This window comes from Bacillus rossius, chromosome 6, assembly GCF_032445375.1.
Source record: "Bacillus rossius redtenbacheri isolate Brsri chromosome 6, Brsri_v3, whole genome shotgun sequence".
Lineage (NCBI taxonomy): Eukaryota > Metazoa > Arthropoda > Insecta > Phasmatodea > Bacillidae > Bacillus > Bacillus rossius.
In genome coordinates, this window is record NC_086334.1 from 33236451 (window position 1) to 33254799 (window position 18349).

Consider the following 18349-nt stretch of genomic DNA (forward strand, 5'->3'; position numbering starts at 1 on the left):
GATGCTTGCGTTGCGTTTTTGCGTCTTGTAGAATTGACAAAAAGTGTATTTGAAAGCAAAATTTTAAAACTTCTTTGAGTATTATGTTTATTGAGTAGTTAATAAACCGGGCCTAAATTTGAAAATTGTATCTCGTAATTGCTTTCTAAAGTACATAAACGATAGATAACAAATCAAATTTCCACCAAAGTTGCCAGTTTAAAGCGCTACTTAACTTGTTGTATACCAGAGTGTGAACCACGGAGGTAATATGTTAAGAAGTGGGTGAAAGTTATATTTGCCTGGAATGATCTATGCAAACCATAAAACAAAATATGGTTGTAGCGGGATTCGATCGCGGGTCCTCTACGTGAGAGTCTAGTGTATAACCACTGCACCATATCACTCTTTGTGGAGGTCTAATGCAAGAAAAAATTATGTCTAGGTAGAAGAATTTCAATATATGCCAGGCAAACAGCAGTAGGCCTACATGGTTTTATTTATGTAAATGGATATTGTTAACGGAGCACTTAGAAAATAAACTTGCAATTAACTTTCTCTTACACCACGTGCTGTGAGGTAAATATTTATAGGCCTTATGAATGACACCCATGCGTGCTTTATGTACATTTTGAAATCCATACAAAAGTAAATATGATATTTTTGATGTAATTATCAGGTAATAGAACTTGTTACAGGCTTTTCTCGATTAGATTATCTGTTACGGTTTAATCAATGTAAGCAAAAAAGTGAATTTGGTCATTTTATCCAGTTTTAGTTACAAATATCGCTAAATCTTATGCAAATATGAATAATTGGTAAATAATTTTTGAAATTGGTTCAGTAATTTTCGAGTTTACTTCTTACAAATAAAACCCGCACTCTCTTTTTATAATATTATTAGTTATTAGGTGTAGTTATTAGGTATGTAAGTTATTAGTTATTGTCATGTAAGTACAACGGGTTTTTACCTCAGTGTCATTATTGTTGAGGCAATTCCGCGAAGGATCTCAAAATTGGACAGTTCTAAAAAATAGTGCCGGTAGTATACATGTTGTTTTGCCAATCACGTTTGGAGGCAACTTCACGTGACCGTCACGCGTCGCTCTGCAAGGACAGCTGGGAGGAAGGGTGCCACTGGCACTCCCTTCCAGACCGCAGGTTTCTCGACGTCGCGTCGTGCTGGCTCTGGCATGACGTGCTCGTCGTTTGTTCGGTCTCAATACTGTACAGTTCATGCGCGAGTACTGCTTTGTGGTTTACTCGCTTGCGGCGCCACCTGCGCAAAATGGCGACTCCTGAGCGCAATTAGTAGGAGGTCAAACCTGTGAACTTTATTTGGCAACAGGATGGAGCCCCTCCCCATTGGAATCTCTTGCTACGAGAGTGGTTGAACGTCAAATACCCTAGCCGTTGGATTGGTCGTAATGGTCGAGACGACAAGGCTCTTTTTTCGCTGGACTCCACGTTTACCTGCAATTTCTTTCTTTTGATGCTTTATAAAAGATCGTGTCTGCGTCACCGCCGCTACCTAATGATTTGTCAGAGTTGAGACACAGGATTGAAGAGGCTATCGCTTCCATTACTCCGGACGTATTAACCAAAAGTGTGGGAAGAATTGGATTTTTAAGTTGGATGGCTGATGGTGCCGTATAACTAAAGGTGCACGTACTGAACATTTGTGAGAGTAACTAGGTTAGTTTAGCTTCAATTCGACGTATGATTTGTTTTAAACGACCCAAATGAAACTGTTATAATGAACCATCGAACTGGGACATTCCATTTATAGACAGCCGATGTCGCACCGGCACCGTTCGCTCGGGGCGAGGCGAACGACCTCTCTCACACGCGCCTGGTGGCGCGGCGTACCTGCCGGTCGCGGGACCACGAGGCGGGGAGTCGCGTCGTCGCCCGGCTAATCGACGGCAAGAGGGAGTCGGCGAGCGTCATCGATTACAGTCGATTACAGTCGATTACGGCGCGAGCCGGGTCACGCGGGGCCGCCGCGTGCGCCCTGGAGGCAGGGCAGCGAGGCCGCGTTCCGGACAGTCAGGGAGGCTGGAACTGCTCAGCGACAGTCAGGGAGGCTGGAACTGCTCAGCGACAGTCAGGGAATTTATTTAGGAATCCTGAAAAATAAAATCAAGACAATTCGCGTGTGATAGTAAAGCTATGCCATCACCCAGATTGTGAAAGCTTTTTATTTTTTTTTTTTCCGATGGCGCATGGTCATACGCAGTATAAAATGCCGTATGCAAGTTAACTGGGCCAGTCATGGGGTTGATGGAAGCTGGATTTTCTTTAGTTCTTTCATAAAAATTTAGAAAGTTGATAAGTATTAAATAGTCAGGGAAAAGTCAGGGGAATTTTACTACAGATTTGTAGGGACACTTTGCTAGAGTAAAGACCCTACTACTATAGGACGCTGCGGTGCTGCATGCTACAAGAGATGCCGCTTTACTCGCTCGGAAGAGTTCATTAGTGCGTTTACATTTTTGTTTGCAGGTACGTTGCTATTTTTTTTTAACGTTTAAATTAAAATTTAATTAAATATGTCCTTGGCGAGAGAGCAGCGAGAAGAGTGCACCAGCCTTTGTATGTTCTTGCTGGAGGAAAAACGAAAACATTTTCGAGCAAGTTTGCTCACAAGCGAGCGGGCATGCGAGCAGCGAGTAAGCTCGCGCGGTTGAAATAGAGGCTGAGCAGCAGACCTCTTTGTCCAAGTCCTTGCGGGATGAACTAGAGCGAGTTGCGGCAGAGAAGCTTGGTGGACGTGTACTCACAATATGGTGCATTCTCTAAAGCAAATGTTTCCTCAGCTTAAGTGTTGCAAACCGCACCGTATCACACACATAGCCATTACGGCGACTGATTCTGTAACGAAAGTTTATAAAATACATTTTTGTCACTTAAAAGGCTATAGAAAAATTATATCAAAACAGAAAAGATAAAAAAAATTAAATGTTACCTCTTACATTGCACTGAATGTTTAGGTAGGTGAAACCAAATGGAAATAAAAATATTTTAATTTATCTTAAAGTAACAGTTGACATGTTTTTTTTAAAAATATAGCTATATCTAATTTTTAAAGTTTGATAAAGCAATTTGAAGCGAATTTTCCAAACAGACATCAATTAACCGGTTCCTTAGTGTCAACTTGATACATATTTTTCAACTTCGAGAATAGCTGTCCTCAAATAATGTTGCACCCGAAAAGTGATGCCATGGACGGAACATGATTACGGAAGTGTGAAAATTGTTCTTTCTCGAGGCATTAATTAAAGTGAGTGGAAGTTGAAAGTAAAATTAATGCTGATTAATAATTTGTCCTTGGGTCGCAAGTAGTCCACGGGTCGTATGCTGAAGACCCCTGCTCTTATAGACTATCTAAATATTCCCAGTAGACAAATAATTCAATATAAAAATAAAAATCGTGTCTATTTCCATTGAAACGGTTGCGCGTTTAAATTAACTTGATCGTAAAAAAGGAAGTAACACTTCAAATGAGAAAGAATTTAACAATTTGTTCTCTATCACTTTACTGGGATACATAACCATCTGGATGGGAATGCCATATAAAAAAATTTATAACCGGAGATGAGCGCCTCTTTCAAATTTTTTTGTTACGTTTTATTCTCGAGTCTCATCAAACAACGTTTGCTGGTTATTAAATCTGCCATTAAAATATCAAAACCTAAATTCTTTTTAATTACAATCGATTACTAAACAGTGCCAATTTAAAAAAAAATTACGTGGAAATAATTTAGTTTCCCGTACGATTTTTAGAGGAGGCTATTCATATAATTCACAAACACGAGCAAACTGAATTTCTCGGCTCTTATTGTTTGGCTGCGTGCTAATTATATTCCAGGTTCCAGTGAACGTAATTCAAACAAAGAAGATTATTAATTTCTCAATGATCTGTTTTAACAGGATTTAAATATTCAGGTTGTATTTGCATTCAAATTAATAATTTCGAGAAACCTGTAAGGTATTGTAGAAGTATAATTATTGTTATTTCAGGGGGAACAACCTCGGTTTTAAAATAAAGTCATTCAGATTTGATGTTAAATGGACAGACTTTGAAGTGGCAAATTTTACTTCTGTATTGAAAAACATAAAAAAACGGTTACTATTTACAGTCGTCAGTAGATGATGGCAATTGCTGTGTAAGTGGTGAGTTACATAAGAAAACTTTTTATTGGATGCAAAAAAAGTTCTTCTGAATGTGAACGATTTGTAAAGTGTGCTTGGTTGCCCAGGTAGCATATAACACAACTTTTCGCACTTCGTTCAGTTCGCTAACAAGCCTGGAGCTTCAGCTTATTTCTAACCTAGCATCACTGTGAAAGGTAACATTTTATGATATATTATACAAATACATGATTAATGCTCTTTAATTTTTGTATATTGCAATAAAATTTCATCGCAACAATTGACAATGAAAAGATCTAGTTCTAAAAAACGTTTCTACACAATTTACAAAACTTCACACTCAACAAAAAATTTCATGTTTGTGCAAACAACTGAAACAAATCACAAATACCAAATTATATTTTTATATGAGTTTTCATCTATCCAGCCGAGTTCACCAAGTTGAGAAATGTTATTTATATTATTTTAAGAACAATTTTGACCAACAGTTTATTATGCAGAAAAAAAGAATAATGGTTAAGATATTGTGTTCCTTCATTTCATAGAATTAAGTCACTAGAAAAGTCTGTACGTTTTGTATTTTTTTTTACGAAAGTACAAAATTACGTGTTAAAAAGAGTAAGGTCTGCTGAAACACATAGGTAGGAATTAGTCTCTAATCAGCCTACGCAATGGCAGATCCATAATCTGGGGAAGAGGGGCTCAAGTTCAGAAACTAATCTTCTTTATCCGTTTTTACCAAATAAAACCATTTTACTGAAATGTAACAATGAACCTACATGGAACAGGTCTCCCGTGTCACATTGCTGTCTCTTATTTAATGTGTAGGAAATTTCTTCTGTGGAAGGAATTACAATTGGTTTTGTTTGTGGTTACTGCAAATTATGTGAATGCTATTCAGACGAAAATCTTCATCCTACAAAGTGGTTTTTGTTTTAAAGTGATACCTGTTTGTGTTCTTGAAGTCTCTTTACGTCTTACTTTCCATCTTTTTCGCTGGAGACGGGCTTTGTTGAGATGCGGACTCTGCTATTTGATAGGGAAGGAACATGCATATATATTTTTGGACGCAACTTCAAAATTTAGAAATTCAAAACAAAACTTAATTTCTGGCCATTTTGACTTTTAAAATATATAATACAAGTATACGAAACAAAGTTGCTCTAATAAACAGACGCGATGAAAATAATCCACTTGATGAGCCTTACTTACTTTACCATCCTTACAGATGAGTACGCTAATAAGTATTTAAGTAAAAACTCTGTGAAAGTTTGAAAAAATGCTGAAATTTAAACTTAAAACAAATCTCATCGATTACTGCTTGAATGGTGTTATAAATTATTTCTTAAATATAGCGCAGTAAAGCCTACAGTTATAACACCTGATTTTATTTTCCGATACGTTGGCCATACTTAAAAGCTACAGATATTTCGTAAAATCAATTTCAGTCAAACACATCTCACTGTACAGGAAATTGGCATACCGCATTGGGAGTGAGAGGAACGGATATTGATTTATTTCCGCGGATTTATCTTTCTTTTCTATTTAGAAATGTTAACTGTACAGAGGGTATAAAATGGAAAATTAAATAAGTGTTTTACACAGATGCAGCCGACACGTAACAATCCCTCACACTGTTTGCTATTTACGTCTTTCAGTAGAAACATACATAAACATATTCGTATCAATGTATCGTTTAAAAAAAATTAAATTCACCAATATAAATTTTTTTAAAAATAAATTTATAAATATTATTTCCTTTATTACCATCACGTAACAAACCTAATGACATGACTTATTTTTATAAATATCTTTTCTTCCATAAAGCCATGTACTTAATTCGATTTAATATTCTTGAGAAAATGTTTCATTAAATGAAGACTAGTTATTCATGGCTGAAAATTCACTTTTTTTATTATTATGGGGGAGGTGTAGGAATTGAAAGATGCCATCTATGTCTCAACAGTTCTTAGAGCATAACAATTTTCTATTTTCAAATTTTTAAATTTGACTAATTTATTTGTTCAAGCATAGTATACAAATTAGTGGAATGCCTGAAGTTAAAGGTGGCAGGTTGCTACAAATAGTTTCCGCTATGAAGCCATTGGCGTTTATTATTTAATTTATTTACGAGAATGAAACCTAATAATAATATCAAAACATCATAACATGGTCTTTGAAAAATCTTATTGCTATGTTATCTCCACCTTAACGAAGGAAATTGTTCAATATTAATCGATAATACTTTCACTATTTTATGACTCGTAAATTAATTAATTGTGTAACTACGCACATTCAACAACATTAGTACCTACTTAGTGTCGACTGTCATTATTTGTACTTTCATTCTGAACAAAACCCTCCAAATATTTCAGAACACCCATTTCATTTACATAATTTTGGAGATAAAGCTAGAGTTTATAAAATATTCACTGATATCGTCATGAAAACAGCATTATTACGTTGCCTTGAAAATATATCTGCCACTAAAACTGTTGAAACCAATATGGCGTGACTTGATGTAAGTTTTTGGACATACGCCATTGCTATGGCGTCTTTCGATTACCATCCATCCCACTTAACTCTGGTCCCCAAAAATGTTAAATTTTTTTATTCAAGTTTTTTTTTTGTTTTATTTGGGGTATATATCCCGCAAACAGCAAGATCATTGGAGACGTGAACACACGCCACTGATTAGCGATGTAATGGGAGGGGTTAAGAACGGCCTTTGACAAGAAACATCACAGCATTATCCGGGAGTGGCTTCTGAAATCCATGTTAAACCGATACCACAATGGCTGGTCAGCGGTTTGAAATCAATTCCTCACAAGTCCAGTCCACTGCGCAATATAGCTCAATTTTACTATGGTTAAACAACAAATAATTTAGATAACACGCATCTTATATCTTCTCTTTAAATTATATTAACTAAACTTAAAAAACCAAAGGTAATTTTATTTTAAAATTTTACTTTTCACATAACATGTGTGAGTTTGAAATGAATCGCTAAATAAGAGAAGTTGTAACGTTTTAATGTACACACGGAACTCTCAGAGACTGTGGCAAGAGAACTGAGCGAGTTGTCAGGTTCAACTATGACCAAATGTTGAAATGGTTTGGGGCCTCGCTACATTACATTATTTAATCTACACTCTTTATAGTCATTGTTTAATCAATCTAATAAAACTCTACTGAATGAAAGACAGCGAGCGCATAGCTTAAACCGTTGGGTCTAGAAGCACGTTATTTAGCATAGGAGCTCCTTATTCAACATAGGTGAGCACTAAGAAAGCAATTTTGAAAATTCATCCCCTATGAGGATTAAATAGGGGATGAAAATTTTTATGGAAGTTTTTCATTTTGAAGTTAGAAACTGGTGTTTAGGCTTCTGTTTACAAAATAAAATTAAGTTTTAACAGCTTTTTTTTTTTTTTTTGTAATTCATCAAAAATTAGAATCAAACAACGTGAGAAATATTATGCCTTTAATTAGAATAAATTAAAGTTTTATGGTTTTTCTTACAATTAAAAAAAAAAAAATTCTGAAAAGCAAGTTTGTCAATGTTAGGTTAATGTATTTCTCAGATATGCCGGTTTGAATTAAATATTTAAGAAAATTCGGATGGTTCTTGAAATTTGGCCGATGTTAAATCCTATCGGATACATGGTTAGTAATCACGGAACATTTAATCTATTTGAACACCTTTTGAGATACGTTATAATCTTGAAATAAAAAAGTAATTTATATAACTAATTTTTACTTAAAATAAAGTTATATAAATTTATCTTATATAAAATTAAATGTTGTGGCGTATGCAGCAGCACCTGGAAGGTTTCTGTCATGTAATCCATTTACTTTTATCTTTAGGTTTGGTACATAAGAAGAATTTAAAAAATGGAAATTAGGCAGCTAATTATAAAAAAAAGTATATATATGTCATTAAATTTTTTATTTAATAAAAATTACATTTATTTAATAAAAATTACAAAATTTACAATTAGGCAAATTTTCAACTAAGTGAATATTTAATACCGAGGTGCCATGTGCCAAATGTCACTGAGGATGACGACACTACTCGTAAAATTCGAATATTCTTTTTGTTTGAAATTCCTTAGCGAATCTATTCACGCCGACGCCGACGTGTAGGCTTATTTCACACCGCGCCTTTGTGAACACGCGGGACACTTCCTGACAGAGGCGCGCTACGTCAGCATAACCTGGGTCGGTATTAAGTCTTTACTTTTAATAACGGATTAGCCCCCGCCTCAAATTAGTCTCCGGCTTCTCAGTCATCCCTTTCTTCTTTTGTTTCATCTACGGCCGGTACCACACTGTGCGTTTCTGTCGCTGCGGCTAATACTTTCGCAGCGGTTTTTGGCTGAATATTCTTCCGACCGCTTTTCTTAAGAATGCACCATGCAGGTCTAATGCAGTAAGTAAATTTACCAAAATCTAAGCTTTGGAAGGAATCACCGAGTATAAACTTGCAGCCGTCCCGGTTCAACCGTATAGAGACACCGGAATTATATTATACTATTTATAGGCTAATTGTTTTTTACATCAATATTGCTCATTTGGCTTCGTTTGAGGATATTTAAAAAAAATAATTCAGAACATGAAGTTAACAGTGCTTGGTTTCTATTGATAGGTTCCCCTAGGAAGTCATTGTTTGAGATTATTTTTGAGAATGATTACAACTGTAATGTCACAAGTGGGAGAGACAGGTAGGAAAAAAATAGCCCAATTAATTGAATACAATTTTATTTATTTACTAATATGTACACTGATAGTTAACAATTTAACTTTCTTGTCCTCAAAATGATAAATATTTTATTAAGTCCACAATTTACTCTCCCCACTGGCTGGAATTTTGGGTGGCCATTGGCCTTCACTTCTTCGGACTCTCAGTTTGCAGCAGCTGTCGCTTCCTTAATCATCCAACAGCGCTCCTTAGTTACAGCATTCTTCACGCCGCGTCGTTCTGTAACCTGTTTAGGCTGCATGAGTTGTTTTCATGTTCGGCTAGCTGTTGCTCCTGTCGTGTAAGTCGCTGTTCTTGTTGTGCAAGATGCTGCTACAAACACTGTACTTTATCTTCAAACTGACTACTGGTTACGTCAATCTTCATTTCATCTTGGGAATTATTTTGTTATACTTAATGCTTTTTGTATTGTATAAACATGGATGTTTCTCATAATTGTCGCATAATGCTGTAACTGCTTTAACAGACATGTTCACCACATTTAAAATCAATAATCAAGAAAACTTCTATTCCTCCAAAATAATTACTGTTTTTAACACTAGGGGCACCCACCACTTTAATCTGAATTGAAAATATTTCCACCGTCTACGAAAACTTCCACAGAAATTCGAACACGGGCGATTACCAAAACTGCCATGAAAACGGCCAGCGCTCCGCCAATTCTTCCACAGAACCATCCATACTTGCCTGCCACGGAAGACCTTCCATGGAAACTGCCATCGTGTTATGGAGGCTTTAAATCATGTCAGCTATTTATGTTTTCCTTCCGAACAGAATCGCTGATGAAGCCTTTCGAGTCGCTCGCGTCCTTTCAGGCCCGTCATTAAATGCCACGGAAACTGAAACGGATCACGTAAATAGAGACGGATCTCCAGGAACATTCCACTATCACGTCTGCTGCTTCCACATTGCACGGAGATGTAACAAATGGCACCCAATGAGAATGCATTTCAAGGTTACGAAATATTAATTAAATTAAAAAATATATATATAATTTGAGATGATAGCACGGGCAGAATTTTTATAAATAACAAAAATAAACGAAAATATTATAATACTATTTTTGTACTCGGAACAATTTTTAACGTATTTAGAACAAACACACGTTGCGGAGCTAATCCGTGCGGGTCCGTCTCCGTCTGCGTGCTACCGTAGAAACTATGTTCCGGGAGATCCCTCTCCGTTTTCCGTGTCGTGGTAGAATGGGCCTTCATGCATCATTGTGGTCTTTGAGGGACTTGTGGCGCTGTCTTTTATAAAAATGTAATAATGATATGTTGCTTAGTCAGCTAAATGCTGTCTGTACCCTAATATGTTAAACTTTTCATGTCCAATGATTAACTAAAATGGCTATAAAAAGACAACTGTTTGAAAAACTTGTATACAAAAAAAATTTGACTTCCGGAAAAGTATTTAATTTTTTTTGTGTCAGCATCGAAGGAATTCGGACATCCTTTCGCGGCTGGTTCCTCACCGAATACATCCTTCAAATTCAATGAACCTTCTGTAAAGGGCACACGTCCTTACTATTTGATACCGCATTGGAAAGATTTCTTCTTCAGGATCTGGACGATTCCAAACAAGAACTTGTTGACAGAGATCAGTGTGCAGTGCAGTGACTGTGCTATTGCGCTCCCAGGCCAGTCTTCGCAACAAATCGAACGCCGAGATAAATTTAAAAGTTTCCCCGGTGGGAAGTTGCAAACAAGCCGAGCTAGCATCAAGGATCTTGGCAGCTTGCGTCAGGGATCATCGAGCAAACACGTGTGACACATTCGAGTGTACCATTCCATGATGGGACGCATGGAGCTGTTCGAACATACTTTAAGGGACCTGCCTAATCAGAGAGATCTGTGTGTGTGTGTGAGGGTTTTACGTGAGGCGGGATGATAAATGCGACGCTCGCTGGTGCTTCTTAGCGCGGTGGCTCCTCTGGAATGGCCGAGATTTGAGCGACAGTCATAGTATATGGCGGATAAATGAAGATGAAGGTACAATACAACTTTCTAGAATGCTTTCAAATATCTGCACAGAATGTTTCATGCCTAAAAAATATTCTGAAACCGCGATTTTTAGCCATTTTAAAACTCTTCTAAAAATTCAATTTAAAAACGAAATTGGGAACAGGAACTTCTAATCCTAACTCAGCGTATTTTTGAGTGATTTTCGTAATCAGACGCCACTCTGGTGTCGCGAGCAGTTTTCAAATCGCGTAGTTATTTTTCCTGAAGCTCTGTACACTGTACGTGCGCCCACGAAAGCGTTCTCCTTGAATTTACGAAGAAAAATGGTTACAAATTACCCAGGGATCTTCGTAAACTTACGAATATATTCGTACATGTACTGATTGTGCATCAACATGAACTAGCAAGAATCGTGTTGGAGTGTGAATCAAACCTTTAAAAACGCTTTTATTCTGCACACGCATGCTTACCCTGGTCACAAAAGAACAGAACTATGCAAATAGGTAAGCTGGCATAGTTTCCACGAAGATTTCGTAATAAAAAAAACTGCGAATAATTCGTCTATTTGAGGTACATTTTCACTGTTAAGTCCGTAAATTTACTGAAATATCTAGTGGAAGATCAATGGTGATCACTACAGCCTTTTTTTGTAAATAGGTATTTACACATTGAGTTGTACAGGAAAAACATGTTAAATGATACACGGTCAACTCCAGCTTAAATCACTCCACCCCCCCCCCCCTTTTTTTCCTTCCACACATTCACATCCTTATTTTTCCTTACCCAATCCAGTAAACCATAAACATATCTGAATTCATTTCAATTACATCATATATTTGCAGACACATACACATGTATAATTTTAGCTCCCTTCTACTCCATTAAAACCTTTTAATTCTGTAATATAATGTCACACATGTATTACCAGTCGCCACAATGAACATATCTCACACGACATTGTTCAAGCCGACCGGCAGCGACCAGTACTCTAAATAACGAATTATATAAATTAACTAATTTTAAGGGGAAAAAAACAATTAAGCCATCATATCGAAAATCTATACTAGTCAAAAAAATTGGGAATTAATTCAAAACAAAACTAAAACAAATTATTTAAAATTTAAGGGTACAGAAATCCATTAGTAACGTTTCAGTTACTAACTTTGGAAAAATTTTCAGACTGAATTCGTTGATGTAATGCTGAATTTTGCAAGAAGCAAATCATATATATATATATAAAATTATTTTTTTCAGCGAAAGTCCAAACAGAAGAACTCGATTCCACGAACATCTGAATACCGACAAAGCTTAGCTTATTTTTAGATTTTTTTCGCGCATCGCGCTTCTGTAAATATTACTTTGTTATTGATAAACAATTTACATACGTTTGTATCTGCAGAGTAGAGGCTATTATGAGACATCAAAAGGAAGGAATGTGTACCTAGAGAGCTACAAACAGAACACATGGGGAATAAATCCCGGGTAAAATAAAAATACAAATTATCAAATCGTGTTATTTTAATGTTGGGATCAGATTGTATTTCATTTTTTTCAACGGCTTCGCACATATTTATCCAAGATAATTTACAACAATGATCGAACTTGAACATACATTCATTTAAAGTAATTAAAAATGTGCGGAAATGTATGATAACTATGCTAATATAAAATTTTAGTTCAAAGAGTACAAATGGTCACTGTCATCGCAGAACTAAAAGAAAAAAAAAACTAACTGGATTTTCCCACCCCATGAATATTTGTCAAGACAGTGGGTGTCACCACGCTCAGAACTGAGCAACAAAGGACTTGTAGTGTAGCAGTTAATAGCAAGACATGGTGAGTCCTCGCGCAATATTGCCGTTAGAGAAAGATGAGAAGTTGTCATGGGATGGCACGCTGTGAAGTAGTTAGTCAAATCCAACCCACCATCGCCTTAGCAACAGCCAATAAAACTGAGGAAATGGTGCTTGACCACGCCTAATTAAGGTTAATCAGATTGAACAATAATTTCCGTCGCGTACAGAGTCCTTTGAAACTGTTTTTACAATGCAACGCTAACCTTCAGCCAATGTTTTGGGAGTCCCACAAAGTGGTCCAAGGATTATTCCTCTAAACACCAACACATAACTGGGATTACACAATTTTCATTCGTTTGAACTCATACATTTCCAATCCGCACCAACAGGTTAGCAGCAGCGTCGAAGAAATGTTAGGTGCATTTCTAATGGTGGGCTTGGACGATATATGTGTTGCTAAATCGATTGCTACACGTCGAACAAATTATTGAAGCGATTGCGCAAGGTAGCAGCACAAATAGAGGGGCTGCCTCATCTTTAAATTTTAATAACGATTGGAAATACATACTGGAATTAAAAATTTAATACAAAACAAATCAGTCGGAAATATGTTCAGGTCTTGACTAAAAAAGCGCTTCTATTTAATAGGGAAAGTAAGTATGACGAATTATATTAAAACATTGAACTAAAATCAATAAAACATTTATATCATTTCAAGTATGGGTATCTCGCGGGAGGAGGTTGTAACACTCGAATAAGAAACATTTTTGATACGTATATTGTATATGATCTGAAATTGTTAAAAAGATACTCTAATGTTTACGTCTGGTTAAAATAATTAACTTGCATAAAGTCCGCGAGAGTTCCGGCCATTGTCTACTTGCGCTGTGTCGATCCGAGCCCATTGCTATGAACCGACTCTCGAGTCTAAGTTCCCAATGATCTTCGCTCGGCGCGGAAACAAGAGTTTCTACAATATCCCGCAGTCGGTGACGGACCCGTACGGTTTAACTCTGCAATGCCCAGCTCTTCCGTTTACGTTGCTGCGTGCAACCAATAGAACCCGAGTAATTGGCTGCTGTGGTAGCCATGTTCGTTTATGTTATAAATAAGTTTAAAATTGTTTCAAGTACAACTAGTATTCTATTATTAGATTGTTGTTTTTTTATTATCTATGTAAATTATGCCCATGCTATGATTTCGAAGCATAATATTTATTATTATTAAATTTATATTTTGTAATTTTGTAATGAAACCTCAATTGGTTGCCATTTGTAACGTGCCCATGCACTGTGGAAGCAGCAGACGTGATTGTGAAATGTTCCGGGAGATCGTCTCGGTTTCCGTGACATTGTAGGATCCGTGCGGTGGATCCGAGCTTGTCCCTCGCCTGCACAGGATCGAACCCAGGTATCGCCACGGCTGGGAGTCGTGTGCTCGGACCATCCGGCCATCTGCAGCTGCAGGCGTGCCGCAATGAAGGCGCCAAAGGCGCACTCAGCGGGGAAAGGGGGGAGTTAATAACACCATCCCCCCCCCCCAAATTAAAACTAACAGAATTATGTTTTTCCATGTGTTTTGCAGGCATGTCAATTTTAGTGCCTAGCAACAATAATTATAAAACGTAAAAATGAAAAATAAAATTACATTTACGTACATATATTTTTAATTTGTATGAAAATTAGACGGCGTGTGATGTCTCCTAAAAAAATAAAAGGTGCTCATATTTTTTTTTAATGGCCAGAAGGGAGACACGGGGCACGGGTGGGATGGGCCAGAGCAACCAGACAAGCCAAGCGCGCACGCCCGTGACCTCGGCCCCCGTGCCACGCAAGAGTCGGCGCAGGACGTCCACGGACGGTAATCGAAACGTTAATTGCGACCGTCGCCCGCGGACACACCACGTGACCACGGGCGCTTCTTCGCCGCGTCCGCGTCGCTGCCCGCACTAGGGTGGTGGGTAGGGGGGGAGGAGGGGTAGAGGTCAGCGGGATGTGATGGCAACGCAATTTCTTTTTTTTTTTTTTACCCCAACCGGGCGTTGCCCCGGGGTCTGGTTCGCGCGTCCGGGATTAATCAGCATTCGTAATTTGTAGCGGGGCCGCTTACCTGCCAGCCCCCCCCCCCCCCCCCCTTCTCGTCACTCCTTCGCTGTCCCGACAAACCCAGCCATATCGCGGCGACGTCTAATCACCGTAATGCAGGTGCAATTACTTCGCATCGCTCGGTCGTGGTCGGACACGCTACTGCGCGCTGGATGCTGGCGCGGCGTCTCGGAAACATTCCTGCGACGTCACAGGACGTTACATTTATTGTACACTGTTAGAAACTACAGTAAACTGACGGAACTTTTAACGGAGTTCTAAACAAGTAATTTCAAAGCAACTGAATCTTCGTAGAAACTACGACGTATTTCGAATGGATTCTTGTTCATAGTAAGTGAAAACAGCGTCCGTAAATTTTACGAAGATCACTGTATGTTTTGTAACCAAAGTTCTTCGAAAAATTGTAGGTGAATATTTTTTTTAACTATGTATGAATCTTAAACATTTTCTGTAATATGGGGACCATGTTGAATGCTGCCACGGAGTGTCGGCCAAAATGTCTCAAAAACTTAACGTAAAATTGCAAGGGTAATGTATAATTTCTTATATGTACAGACATATGTACAACCTCATGTGCTGGCTGTATAAGTTGAGCCCTTCATACACATGGTTGCAAGCATGGGCATACATCCCGGGGCAGTGAGGCCTCTTGGAATTAAGAAGCACCTCACTTGGGAGGTCCACTTGCGCTTGCAGAATCGCGACTGTGAAACAGGGCTTAAACGTAAACTTCAGAACTATGTTTTATGAAAATCTTTCTGTATATTTTATATTTTTCTATTTATTGTACATAATCAATAGGCCTAAATATGGGTAGTAGCCTATTCAACGACAAACATCACATCCAGAAATGACTCGTGTTGGTTAAAACCCACTCTCTGCCCCCCACTCCACTACAGAATCCCTTGCGCCCTTGCTTACAAGACAGCAAGTTGCAATATTACAGGTCTCTTATACTAGTGAGACCAGTGAGATGTTCTAGAAAGGAAACCTGTTGTCTCGCAAAGTCTTGGAAGGCCGGCTGCATATATATTTTTTTTGTGATAGGTGATTGACAGCATTCTTTATAATAAATCAATATTAAAAATATCATTATAACGCCGTTTCAGGTATTTTTTATTCAAACAACAAAGAATGGACACTGTTACTATTTTGTTGAAGAGCTCTATGTAATCATCCAACTGACCTATATAGTGAACAAGCATTACGATGTGTACTGGTGCAAAGCTAGACGCGGGCTATTTAACCGATTTGACTACCCTCCCTTCCAATTGCAACAGTCAACAGAGTTATAACCTTCGCAAGAAACGCAAGACCGTAAGAATGCAACGTGTAACAAACGAAAGAAAACTAAGGCAGTTTATGAAACACGCAAGTCGCAAGACATCATCAACCCTACAGCTTGAAAAAAAAAAAATTTTAGAAAGAAAAATTCTTCATCGGGCTACTTTTCATAACAATTTTTTTTTCTTCACGAAAACGTACCAAATTCTCAATTATGTGGTTTAAAAGCGTCTTTTCCTTCAGTGTACGACAGTCATAGAAGTAAAAAAAAAATTTATGAGTGATTTAAAATCGCAGCAACGTCTTTAAAAGTTCCGTCAAAGTATTTAAAAATGTTTTGGAACACTTCATTTCAAACACTAGAAGTTGTTTGGAAAATGCTCGTGTTTTTTTTTTTTTTTTGAAGCTTCGCGTTATTTTATGAACGGGTGTTTCGAGAACGTTGTTATTTCACGTGTTGCGTCTCGGGCCTCGTTGCAATATTGCGTCACCTAAATGCGTCAGCTCATGAATTGCCGCCGGGATCGGCGCGGAACAGTGTTGTCGGTTGCGCGCACCGCCACAATGGCGTCGTCTGGATCCGAGCTGAAAGGGCAGACAGTAGCTGCGCCTCCCCCCGGCTGAGCGACGCCCTTGTTCGTGCCCGGGGACAGAGTCGTCTCCCCGACGACAGGCGCACTCGGGACCGCCGCGTGACGCGACGCAGTCACCCGAGGCCGCGGCGTGTTCACGATTCCATTCCACGGAAATCAGCGGCAAAAAAAAATTATTTTCTTTTAAAATTCGTCTGCTAGAAACAATTGGTTGTCTGTAAAGTCGGTTCACGGACGATAGTTTAACGTGACAACGTCATAACAAAACATTGATGAAATTATTGCATACTTTTATAAATAAAATTGAATCATTTTTATTTTAATAATAAAAGAATAAATACTTGAAATTATACTAGTAATCAGATTTTTAAAATGCAAGAATAATAATTATTAACCTTTATTGCCGAAATTTTACACTTTATAAACAATCGACGAAACAGTTCACGTGTAGATGACTTGTAATTAATTTTATAAACTGGCGTTTAACTATAAAGTTTAAATATAATTATGAACAAATTATCATATAAATAAATTGTAATCAAATATATATCATCAATTATATGAATCACCATAATTTTTTAGTCAATTGTAACATAACCTATTATTACTGCACTCGCCGACAGCGTAACGGAACACAGCGTAACGGAACAATGAGCGTAACGGGACACAGCGTAACGGAACAATGTGCATAACGGAACACTTTTTCGTGCGTGCAGCCGGCGTTCATCGATTTATTAGACGTTGTCACGTCAAAAAATAAATGTGAGCGATTCCTTTCATATGCGCTAGAGATGTGTAACATCTAACCTCGGACACGAAATATAACGTAGAAGTCTTGAAAATTATACCAAGAAAATACATACGTAATTTCTTCACCAACCGCTAGAAATCGCCGTCGGGGCAGCTACGCTGACTAGTGAATCCTTTGATTAGAAGACCAAAAATTTAACTGTATAATGAAACGGCTCAGATAAAAAGCGAAAAAGACTTGAAAAATACAACACTTAAATACCGGCTTTGGACCTGATTTTCGACGAGGAATTGTATTAAATTACTGCCCATCTTGTTAAAATTCATTGACAGTTAATACTTTAAAGTTTTCCTTTGGCTTTGTGAACTTTGGTTCTCGCCGTCCGCCACAGTTGGCAGCACTGTGAACCGTGGTTACATACTTCTGTTCCATGCGACTTTACTCCCACCAAATGCCGTATACCGAGAGCTAAGCAGTTAAACACGAAAAATATAATTTTTAAAGGGGGATTATTCCAGTTCTTTTTTTTAATTGTTTGCTTTAAATTTCATTTTGGGCCATTAATTTTTTTTTTTCAGTTTGGCCAAGCATAAATGATATTTCTCTCAGGTGTTGGTATCTTGTTCCAATCTGACGCCGCGCCAGGAGGAAATAAGAATAGTTTCTCACTGGTGCACGTCATGATAACCGCACCACTCCACGAATGCTGACTCACACTGTTTCGCGCAGGTGGGTGTAGTCCGGCCCTTAAAGCATGACTATGCTAGAAGCGTATCCGTGTCGGACATCGAGGGACCCACGGAGGGCGGTTGTCAGACACCCGCCACCCGTCCGGGTTCTATTCCCGGCGCGGCGTGGGAAACATGGCCCCGTTGGAAATTCTCGTGGTACCATCCCTTATTATGTCATCACCTCTCATCGTTTCCAACAATCAATATGTTGACGAGGCGTTAAGCCGCA

General features: G+C 38.0%; 1 protein-coding gene across 2 annotated transcripts in view; it reads right to left on the minus strand.

Annotated features, from left to right (window-relative positions):
* Window positions 1-18349, minus strand: part of LOC134533534 (uncharacterized) — a 62889-nt gene that overhangs the window by 23827 nt on the left and 20713 nt on the right. The gene's annotated exons all lie outside the window — the stretch shown is intronic.